Source organism: Hemicordylus capensis, chromosome 3 (assembly GCF_027244095.1).
Source record: "Hemicordylus capensis ecotype Gifberg chromosome 3, rHemCap1.1.pri, whole genome shotgun sequence".
NCBI classification, from domain to species: domain Eukaryota; kingdom Metazoa; phylum Chordata; class Lepidosauria; order Squamata; family Cordylidae; genus Hemicordylus; species Hemicordylus capensis.
In genome coordinates this window covers 215,872,249-215,884,337 of record NC_069659.1, presented here as the reverse complement: position 1 = coordinate 215,884,337, position 12,089 = coordinate 215,872,249, and positions in this window count along the sequence as shown.

The window sequence follows — 12,089 nt, the reverse complement described above, 5'->3', positions numbered from 1 at the left end:
CCTCCATGACCTCTTCCAGAAAAGAAGTGCAGCTGCACAGAGCATAAAAAAGAGCTCCTAGCCTCACCTAGCTCTGTGCTGCTTCCACCCTTATAGGTGCTGTCTTATAATATTAGATTCTTACACACACACACACACACACACACACACACACACACACTATTCTTGAGCGGGTTTGATTGAATTTAATTATTAAAAAGGAGACTGTGGGCCCAGGTTCCAGATCTTGTAAGTAACTAGCAATGTCTCAGGGCCAGAGGGAGTCTCATATGCTATTGCCTGGTTAGAAAAAGCTAGAAGATTAAGCTTGCTCTTTACTCTGAGCAACAAAGGGATTCTGCTGCTACCCCCAGGGATAAGCTGTCCCCTTCATTTTGCTCCCTGACTCCACTGATAGGAGCTAGGCCTTACATAGCCCTGTTTAATGTCTTCCTGACATCTACTATTAAAACTGTTGGGACACAATTCGGGCCAGAAAGTGGCAGATGTATCACCTTCTGATTCCAAAAATATCAGTCCCAACCCTTTTCAGGGGCAGAAATAGGACAGCATGTGTGAGTCAGAGATGGAATTTTTTTTCCAGTCAGAAAGCTTTTCTATGATTCCTTAAGAATGCAGTTAGGAAAAGTAATCATGAAAAAAGAAGATGATGTATCAATTACCACTCATTTATTAATGGCAAAATACTGGAGTAAACAACAGTGTCCCTCAAACAAAGAATGGAGGCTTTGGCATGCAGTACTGATGAACGTACTACACAGTACATGAGATTTTGAGAAGACCTAAAAATGGAAGGCCTCTAACCTTTGCAACAATTATGTCCTTTCATTTCAGAACTAAACCACAAGGGAATGCATGACATTAATTTCTGACAATAGTTTTAAGTTTTAAAACACCATCATCACCATCATAGTTGTGGTATATAGTACCATGCCTGTACGATATATGGCAATAGTTTCCCTAAATTTCTCTATTGTAATTAGGGATGTGCATAAAAATTCGTGGATCAATCGATTTGATTCGAATCGGGTTGATTCTACTGATTTGACTTTGAATCAAATTTCCATTGGCTTAGATGGTTATTCTAGAGGTCAAATCAAATCGGCCATGATTCGAATAGATTCACTGATTTGAGTCACCATTTTGTTTGTCTGTCATTGCAACTTGTGGTTGGTTTTCTGGCACTGCCTACCAATTGGAAGGCAATCTCCTTGCTTCTTGGTTGGCTAGTTATGATTCAAATCAATTGTTGGCATGGGCAACTGTTCCCCCGTTGGCTGGGGGGAGGGATGAGGGATGGGAAGGCAGAAGGAGGGAGTTTCAAAATGCATATAAGGGGACTCTCAGACACAGGCTGGCATTGCCTTTTCTGCCTTTTGAAGAGAACTGCTGTTGGACTGCTCATTGCTACCTGCTGCATGGGATTCAGTTTGCTGCCACCTGCCTATTCAGAGAAGATTCTTTCTGATATCATTCTGCTGAATTACTGACTCTCTGAGCAACTGAGGGTGCCTGACCTGCTGTGCCAGCCAGGTGTATTTGTGTACTACTGGAGAAACAGAGTCTGTGCCCTGTGTCTGTCTCTCCTTCCCCCCGCTTAAATAAAACAACTTCTCTTTTATTTTAAATAATGCCAGCACCTAGTAACTTAACTAGGTGCAGTGACCCCTCCTCAATTATCTGCTGGCGTGCCTACCACCACCTTTTAATTTTCTCATTATTTGGGGTGGCTGGGTGCCCATCCCATTTAAGCACGCACACACACACACCCTTGGTTAGTTTAGAGTTCTTCTATTTTATTTTAAATATGTCTTAGTTGGGGGAGGGAATCTTAGATAGGTACTAGGACTCTCTGGAGAGTGGGAGGGTAACTTAGAGAGGCCACAGACTAATCCCCTTCCCCCTCCCCTTAGACTCACCCCACTCTTGTTGCTTTCTCTTCCTCCCCCCACCAAAAGCCCTCCCCCCCCAAATAATGTTTGCTCTTTATTTGGGGGATGGGATTTAATTTTTTTAGCTGCTCTCTGTGTGTGTACTACAGTGCTATAACACTGTGTATGTGGTAGTCACAGCATAAATATAGACCACCCCTGACCCCACACCCCTTTCTTAGATATGCACCTTCCCCCATCACATTAGAGTTAGGGCTTAAATTAACACCCCAAAGATGTCTGGGAGGGTGCAAGGAAGATCTAAGAGCAGACTGCCAGGGAGAGGGAGGTATGATGCTGGTTGCAGTGGGGGGTGATGACAGGGGCCTACTCCTCAAGTTACACTGTCCCCACTTTTTCAGCTGTGCACAAGTTCATGTACTCAGATGATCCAGCACTGCAGCCAATGGTTTTGGCGGAGCAGGAGTTAGGGGGAAGGACCTCCCCTGTCAGGAAAGAGCATATTCCCATAGTAGCTGTGGAGGTGGCACAGACTGCTTTGGCTGCTAGCCCAGACAGATTAGTCTCGCCATCTTCCCCAATCCCCCTTAGCAGTATCAGTCCCCGGTCTGAGGCTGAGAAAGAGGATGTCATTGTGCTTCCTGTTCCTGGACCTTCCAAGCCCTGGACCGAGGGTGGTAGTGGTGGTGTCCCTGAGAAGGAACCAGCAACACCAACACCAAAGCGGCGATGGGCTAGCAAGCATTGTGGCAGCATGGTGTGGGATCACTTTGAGCTCTGCCTTGATTACCCAGCACATGATGTCTGCACCCACTGCAGGGCATGAGTCAGCAGGGGAAAGTACCCCAAGCATCTTGGGATGATGGTGATGCTGATGCACCTGTGGTCCTTGCTCCTGATGGTCATCACCTGAGGGTCCTGGCTCCTGCTGACAGCAATAGGCATGGCATGCCCCCGACTGGAGGCAGCAAGGCAGCTGCTCCTGCTCCAAAGCAGAAGTTGACCATGCGGTAGGTGCAGTTGTCAGGCAAACAGTCCGATTACCCAAAACCACATCCCATAACCTGGGCCATTGGGTTGATGATAGCTTTGGATGATCACCCATTTCAGATGATGGAGAATTGTGTATTCCACAAGCTGCTCCAGCTGCTAGTCCCCAACTACAAGATCCCCTCGCACACTACCTTCAGCAGGCAGGTGATGCCCTCCCTGTACCAGACATGCAGAGAGGCCCTGTTGGGGCTGTTGCAAGAATAGGGCCTGACAGAAGTGTGCATTTCACTGTGGATCTGTGGACCAGCTGCAGTGGGCTTCACACTTTCTTCCTATCCCACACTGTGCACTGGTTGGGGCAGGAGACAGAGGGAACATATAGCACTTCTGGCATGGAGAGTGCATCCCATAGAGCAAAGCCCCGGTGGGCATTGTTGTATGTAGAAGCTATGGACACAGATCACATGGAAGATGAACTAACAGCAGCCATGGATCAACAGAAGGATGCTTGGCTTTTGGGGGAGTCAACCCTTCCAGTGAGGCTTCATGGTCACTGACAATCCAGCAAACATTAAAAAGACTGCCATGCAGAGCTGATTTCTACAAATCCACTGTGTTGCACACACTTTGAATCTGGTTGTGCAGGATGCGCTTGGCCTCAAGGAGGTGAAGGCCAGGCATGATAGATGGCTCCAACACACAGGCCCTACTGCTCCCATGGCCACTCTTGTGGAGAAGTGCCACAAGATAGCCAGCCATTTCCACTGGAGTGAAACATCTAGGGGCATGCTCAAGGAGAACACCTGATCCCTGAGGATGTTCCTTCCCAGTGGAACCCCACCTTTCTCTTGCTTCAGCACCTACAGGAGCAAGAGGCAGCCATCCATAGCCTGGCAAGGTGGCATGGCTTGGATGTGTGCGACTTGTCCAACATGGACTGGAAGCCCATTTCCAAGGTTGTCTTGACACTTGAGGCATTCTTTGTTCCTACAAACAGCATGTGTGCCAAGACAGTGATGCTGAGCCAGACTTTGCTCACCACTCTTCTCCACAAGAAGATGATGGGTGAGCTCCAGTCCATGCTGACCACTGAGGAAGCAATCGCCCTGGCAGCCAGCTGAAGACTGGAGTGCTGGATCAGCTCAGCAACCCCTTGGGTGCATTGGCAGTGCATGTTCTGTCATGGCTATGTGATCTAAGGATGAAGGGCAGGTGGGAAGGACCTCCTGGTGGAACATGTTAGGTGAGCTGAAGAGAAGAGGCTGGGTCATAACCAGGAGGAGGGGTGTGCAGTCCACCCCAGCAGCACCATTACCACAGCTTCTTGGTCCAGCACCGTGGTTTCACTGGCAGTACCACCAATGGAGCCAGCAGTTCTACCTCTGTGTTCCACCAGGTGATTCACAGAGGGCTTCCTTGGCACCTTCCTAGGGGGACGGAAGAAGCCCACCAAGTCCTGCAGTGGTGCTGATCAGTCCATTCTATGGTACCCGCAGAAGCTGGTGGCAGGCTGGGTTGGAGCTGAGACAGTTTTGGGGAATGCATTGCCAAGTCTGGCTGGACTTAGTTGCTGGACGTTTCCTCTCATGCCTGCCAACCAGTGTCAACACAGGAAGAACATAGGAAACTGCCATATACTGAGTCAGACCATTGGTCTATCTAGCTCAGTATTGTCTTCACAGACTGGCAGTGGCTTCTCCAAGGTTGCAGGTAGGAATCTCTCTCAGCCCTATCTTGGAGAAGCCAGGGAGGGAACTTGAAACCTTCTGCTCTTCCCAGAGCAGCTTCATCCCCTGAGGGGAATCTCTTGCAGTGCTCACACATCAAGTCTCCCATTCATATGCAACCAGGGCAGACCCTGCTTAGCCATGGGGACAAGTCATCCTTGCTACCACAAGACCAGCTCTCCTCTCCAAAGTGAGAGGTTGTTCTCCATGACCAGGGATATGGTGACACCTCATCACTCATGGTTGGATTCTGACTTGGTCGAGCAGCTAGTCATCCTGAAGGCCAACCTCCCCTTGCTGGGCTATCTCGAGCTTTCCGTGGAGGTTTTCTAGGAGGACTGGTGTACCCATTAAACCCGATTGTTAGACCCAGTTGGGTTTAATGGGTAGACCAGCTCTTCATGGTAAAACCGAATTGATTCAACAATTCACAAATCAATTCATCACATTAGCTGGCTGGTACCGGCTGCTTCAATGATTTGATTCGAGAGCAAATCAAATCACAAAATCCAATTTGTTCTGCGCACCCCTAATTGTAATTTTTTTAAACATTTTGAAACTTCAAACAATTTTTAAAGCAATTGTGGGCAACAGCACAGCACTCCTTTCCATTATTTCCAGGAGGCTCTTAAAGTCATTGCACAGCAACCCCAGAAGGACTCATCCCAATGGGAGGCTGTGCAGCATGTTGCCCATGTATTGTTTATTATATCAATTATAAGCTGGTTTTCAGCTTCACAGTTCCCAAAGATCAGCCAACAAGGTTCAACAATACCAGCAATAAAATCAATAAAAAGCTGTTCCAGGCTGAGCCAGGTTCTCCATATTTATTTTACCCCACTTTGAAAGAAGTATTATTCAACTTATAAGGTTCTAACTTTTAATATCTGTGTTGAAGGGAATTTTGACAAGTTTAAGCTGACATGCAGAGATGAGAAAAGTCATACCTGCTGACTTTCCCTCTTCTACAAAGCTTTAGGTACAAGAGATTTGTCACCATTTGTCTCTAGCCACTCCACCTTATGTGAATGGAGGAAGGAGTGGTTTTAGTGAAAGGAAACACACACACACACATCAACTACATTAATAAAATTCAAGAACCATGATGATTAAGGCTTAGGCTTAGACACTTAGCTCTTAGCCAAGGCTTAAAGCAGCATAGCTCTGCCCTGATTGGCTGGTTTACATTCCAATATTACATCACAAAGCTTAGGCCTGGTAGCAGTTGGCTAAAAGAGAGAGGGGCTATTCACATGAACAGGAAAGCCAGGGAGTAGGCAGGTGGGGGGAAGCCTGTGCAAATCTTACCTTCCTCCCAGATAAACACACACATGTTGCTGGTAGCATGGACCATGCTCCCAGATGAGAAGCCTCTGGGTATCCCACAGTGCACCACACATCAAGCGCAGTATATTAAGGATATGCATGAATCAATTTTTTAAATTCAATTCATACCCAAATTGAATCACCCCTATTTGTTTTAGGTCCAAATCTGCCCCCCCCATCACCCCAGATTCGATTTGTACCCAAATTTTCTGAATTCAAATCCAAATAGATTCAGCGGGGAAAGAGGAATTCTGGGGCAAAAGAGTGGGTTGTGTGGTAGTGCCCATTGTGTGGAAGCTACCATCCAAATTTCAAAGAAATTGGGCAAAGGGGTGATTTTCAATGTATTTTTGAAGTTGGTGTGTCTTTAAGCTTTTCCCCATAGGGAATAATGGGGATTTCACCAGCCTTAGTTATAACTCCCCGGGGGGGGGGACCCGGGTGGCCCAGAATGGGTTGTGGTGGGTGGCAGTGCCCAATGGGTGAAAGGAAGCTACCACCCATATTTCAAAGAAATTGGGCAAAGGGGTGTTTTTAAATATATATTTTTAATTTGGCATGTCTTTGTGGCAGATTTGGGGCAGAAAAGAGGTTTTGTGGGCAGAAGAGTGGGTCAGGTGGTAGTGCCCCAATGGCTGCATGCTACTACCCAGATTTCAAATAAATTGGTGAAGGGTGATTTTTAATTTTATTTTCTGAAGTTTGTGCATCTTTAAGCTTCCTCCCCATAGGGAATAATGGGGATTTCAGCAGCCCCATAACTCCACTTGAGGGGCACCAGAGTGGCCAAGAGCACGTTGTAGTGTAATGCACATAGGGTGCTAACCACCCCCAAACTCACAAGCCCATGAGGCACGGGGCTTTGTTGTTTTCAATGTCTGAGGTGTTCTGAGAGTAGATTCTCTGGTAGGAAATGAGTGAATCCACCTCTACCACCCAAGCCACTCAGCCACAAAATGGAGGTCCACATCTCCAAATTTTGGGGGTCCAAATCTGGGGTGATTTATTTATTTTTTTACTCAGATCTGGGCAATTGAACACAGAGATGATTTGTTTTGACTACAAATCACCCAAATCAGCCAGTTTTGGGTAGAAATTTTTTTCTACCCAAATTGTTTCACACATCCCTAGTTATAACTTCTGGGGCTGGGGGCACCAGTGTGGCCCAGAGTGGGTTGTGGTGGGTGGTAGTGCCCAATGGATTCAAGGAAGCTATTCAAAGAGATTGGGCAAAGGGTTGGGATTTTTTTAAAATGAAGTTGGCATGTCTTTGTGGCAGATTTGGGGCAGAAAGGGGTTTTTTAGGGGCAGAAGAGTGGGTCAAGTGCTAGTGTCCCAATGGGTGCCTGCCACTAGGAATGTGCATGGAACTGGCTGACCCAGTTTGGTTTGAGTCAGGACTGGACTCAAACCCAACTGGGCCAGTTCAGTCCAGCACCCCCTCGACCCCCCCGGCTCAGTTTGATCTGGGGGGAGTTCGTGAAAGTTTTAAAAAAATACAAAAAAAAATTACCTTATCCCCCTTGGGAGAGTTCCTGGAGGTGGCGGCAGGGTGTGTGTGTGTCTGTGGAAGTTCCCCCTCCCTCCACTGGCTCTCTTTATGGCCCCCTCCAGCCAGTTTAGCCGTTCTTCAGCCAGTTTTCGGCCTTCTCCCCTCAGCACAGTGGCCATTTTGGAAACTGCACACCTGCACATTTGGCCTCTGCATGGCTTGGGCTAAAAAAATTTTTTTGGTATATAGATATTTTTAAAAAATGTTTGCAACCCCCCCCAAAAAAAAAACCAGTCGGGGGGGGCGTGTTCGGTCCAGGGTCGGACAGAACAAGGGATGGTTCAGTTTGACCCCAAACCTTCAAACCGAACAGGTTTCACGTAGAACTTCTCAAACGTCGAACCTGTTCGCACATCCCTACCTGCTGCCACCCAGATTTCAAATACATTGGTGAAAGGGTGATTTTTAATTTTTTTCTAAAGTCTGTGCTTCTTTAAGCTTTCCCCCCATAGGGAATAATGGGGAATTTCAGCAGCCCCATAACTCCACTAGGGGGGCACCAGGGTGGCCCAGAGTGGGTCACCACCCCCAAAATGACAAGCTCATGGGGCACTAGGTTTTCTTGTTTTCAATGTCTGAGGTGTTCTTCTGACAGTAGATTCTCTGGTAGCAAATGAGAGAATCCACTCTGTGGCATGGAGAGAGGCACTAGAGAGGCCTCAGAGCTCAGCAGTGGGCCTTCTGATGGCCTGGGGCCCCTGATAAGTGCCCATGCTGTGACTGGATCTCAAGCTGTAATTTGTTTTCCATCCTCCCTTCTTTAAAGATGAGTGAGAAGCTGAACTGATGTTTGGACTTGAAATGCAGAATTGCGACTTGAGAATGCCTACCAGATTTCATTCTAGTGTCTCAGTGTTGAGGAGCAATTGCCTTTCAACCATTAAATAGAATGCCAATCAGACTAATTAAACCAAAGGCCTCACTTTACTCAGCCAATAAATGTCCAAGAGCATACTGGATAAATAAACCATTGCAGTTAAGGTTGACAACTGACTAGAAAAAAACAACAGCAACATTTGATCTTGTGTTGATCAGCAACTTGATTTGCAGAAATCAGCAGGTGAAGCTTTTCATGGCATGGAGACAGTTGAAGTGCTGGCAATCCTAATTCCATTTTGTGTATATGCATGTTTATTGATATTGATAAATCCTAAAACTTCAAGAAAATAACTGAAAATTTGATATTGAAGGAAGTGTCTAAGTGCATGCTTACACACACAAAATACAGGAGGACCCTGAAATCCGTGGATCCAGCTCCCGTGAATTTGTGCATCCACAGTTGGGTAATAAACACAGGACTTTGGCATATGCCAAAATAAAATGGGGGGGGTGCATCAACTTGCATATCTGTGGGGCAGGGGTAGCCAGAAATGACAGCAGAGGTCATTTCTGGCCGCCATTTTGTGTTTCGGAGCCTCAAAATGGCTCCATTTTTAAAGGGGGGGAATGGCAATTTCCAGCTGATTTTTGGCCGATTTGGAGGCATTCGGGGGCATAGCACAATTCAGGGGGAGCAGCTAAAATGGTTGCCAGCTTCCCCCCACACCGCACCCCAAAATCTGATGTTTTATTGTTGTTTTCCAGTGACCGGGAACCTAACCCCCAATTCCCCATTGCCCCAATGACTCAATATGTGCAGTTTCTGTATCCGCAGTTGTAGCCTGGAATAGAACCCCTGCAAATATCGAGGTCCTCCTGTATACAGAACACAAAACAAATTACAGGGTGGTGTTTTTTTTAAAGTACTCTTTTTATTTTAAAAAAAGTCATGGGGCTTTTTCAAATGTTATTTCACAAGCAATTTACTCTCATAAAGTGTAATCTTTCAAAACATATACAAACACCAAAGCTTATTGCAAAAAGCCAGGTATCTTTCTCGAGGAACATCTGAACTGCTTCAAATAATGCTTTGAAAAGCAAATTTTGTTGTACTTTAAGATGTATTTAGTTAAATGAAAGGGAAATATGCTTTTTCTCTCCCATCAGCCTCATGTTAGCCTTTCTCTCATTTCACCTGCAGCATCCTGTTTGCTTTCTAATAAAGATTAATGGGTGCTTTTATAAGCAAAGATGAAAACTAGGGAATGGTGCCATATGTTATATAGAGAGACATACCTAAAGATCTATGAAGCTTGTCAAGGGCATCTGGGATTTCATAACCTTGATCCTAATGGGTTGCATTCATCCAGGATATACTGTATGAACAAACGTGTGCCATCCATTGAAGGTGACCCCACCAAATCAATAGATTACAGTGGCCTAGACAAACTGTTCAATAACTTACAGCCATGTTTTTCAAACTTTCTGCCTTTAAAAAGAACAGATACCACATCAACTCATCTGCTGAGGAACTCCTGAATGTCTGCCAAGGAACCCTAGTTCAGTGCTGAAGGTTCTAGGGCAGTCACCAAGATGTGGGTACAGCTGAATATGCCAGACCTATAGTAAATAGGGGGGCTGGGTTGCTGCCATTCTTGCCTTCCTCTTCTGCTTGCCTGTCTTTCCATCCAATCACTCCCCTCAGAATCTCCAGTCATCACCACCACCTTCTTCCCTTATCTGTTCTCCAGCCTGCCCATCGAGTATCCTCACCACCACCTTCCATAATCACCTCCCACCACCTTTCAGTACAGCCCTGGCCAGATTGACTTGGCATGGGGCCTACACTCTCCAGCTTGTCCTGCAGAGCTGGTGGGGTGGTCATCAGCAGTCCCATTGCACAGGCAGAAAGGTCAATGCAGCTCCCATCTTAAGAGGAGCAGATCTCACACGAGGCTTGCCTCTTGCAAAAGTGCTCAGCTTGCTGGGAGTTTTTAGAAAAGGAAAGAAGAAAGAGAGAGGTTTAATGGCTGCAATGGTCTGGCCTCGGTTCTTGGGAGCAAGGCCAGGCTCTTTGATCCCCTGCACTGCAGCCCAACTGAGTTCCACTGTGTGTGGGAGAGAAATGAATGTGATTAGGTGGCTTGTGTCGACTTCTCTTCCTTTCCTCTTTCCTCACCATTCCTGACAGATTTTGCTATCCTGACTTCAGACATTTTTTCACAGATGATGACGATGGCAAACCTGCTGATGCAACTTACTGAGTCCTTTCTCACAAGCAGTGAAAAAGGGCAAGAGGGCTAGCAGGGAGAAAGCCTTAAAAAGCTTCCCTCCCTGCAGACAATCCAGTGCTATACTTTGGGTGGTCGAATCACCCACCTAGATGATTACTGGCTGCTGCCAGTAGCTCTGAGGCTCCAGGAGCCAGACGCATCATCCCCACCCCCACCATGGTGTTGGAGATAGAGTTCCAGTGCATTGACCTTTGGCACTGACTATCCTAATGACCACTAGGGGCATTGGGAGTAGAGGTAGCTAGTGAGGGTCTCCTTACCTATCTCTCCTTTACCTCTACTCTATTATCCCTGCCTTGCCTCCTCAGGCATTTCCTGTGATGAGTCAGAATTGCTTCTGTTCCTCTTGGAGAGCAGATGGAAAATCTCTATCTCTCTCCCAACCTATTTATTGAAGCTATTCCCATGATCACTGGAAAGCGGGCTGAGGGATTTTAGCCCACTTTCCAGTGGTTGTGGGGACCACTGGGTTTGCAGGCAAGCCCAGTGCTCCCAAGGCAGCTAGCCCGCCTAAACCACCCTCCCCTTCAATGAGGTTAATGGAGTGAGTGCTCTGTTAACCTCATTTTGACGCTTGTGAGTCACCACGGTGCGCGGCGATACACGAGTAGACCCTTGGCTGGGTGGCTGCAAGCAGACTCGGACACTTCTGGTGTGCTTTTCCAAGGCTGGTTGGTGCTGGAAACAGAATTCTGAATTAAATGAACCTTGGTTTGATCCAACAAAGCAATTCTTGTTATCAATTATTTAATCTGAGATTTAAACCCAGATCCTTCTGGTTCAGCATCTTCGCTGCTAACTCACATAACCCTCATAAGCCTCCTTTCTTTGCCCAACTCACTTAATTTTATAACTATGTAATATATGTACAAAAGCAGCAGGGCTTGCCATGCCAGTAGGTTGCAAGGGATGGGCATCCACATATAGTATACTGTATCCTGAAAGGCTTGTTGGAACCCCTGAGGGCAACACTCCGTTCAGGTGAGGCACTAGCCAGCTCTGTTAGGATTCACTACCATCCCACATGAATTATGCCTGAGAATGTGCCTTAAAACACAGCCGACAGTCCCCAGCATCTGTACTTTGACTGAACTGAACATTGTTGCCATACAATTTCAGCAAATTTAGGAGTTGCTATGAGGGTAGAGATGAAATAGGTTAACATGTGGGCGGAGGAGGAAGAAACCTCAACAAAAGTTTCAGTGTGGAAAGGCCACTCTGAGACTCAATGATACCTCAGCATGTCTTTTTTCCTTTTTCCTCCCTCCCCCCAGCACAAAACACTGCAGGTTACATATTGCACAGCAAGCCGCAGATCCAAGAGGGATCTGTGCTCTCTGCTTCTGTGCCACTCACCAGGCTATTACTGCTGCTAGCAACTGCGGGAGTTGCTCTGTGCCACAGTCGCATTGTGCCATCACCAGTGGGAGCAGGTCACAGCTGTGATGACGCAATGCATCAGTGGCAAGGAGGAGCTCACACCTTC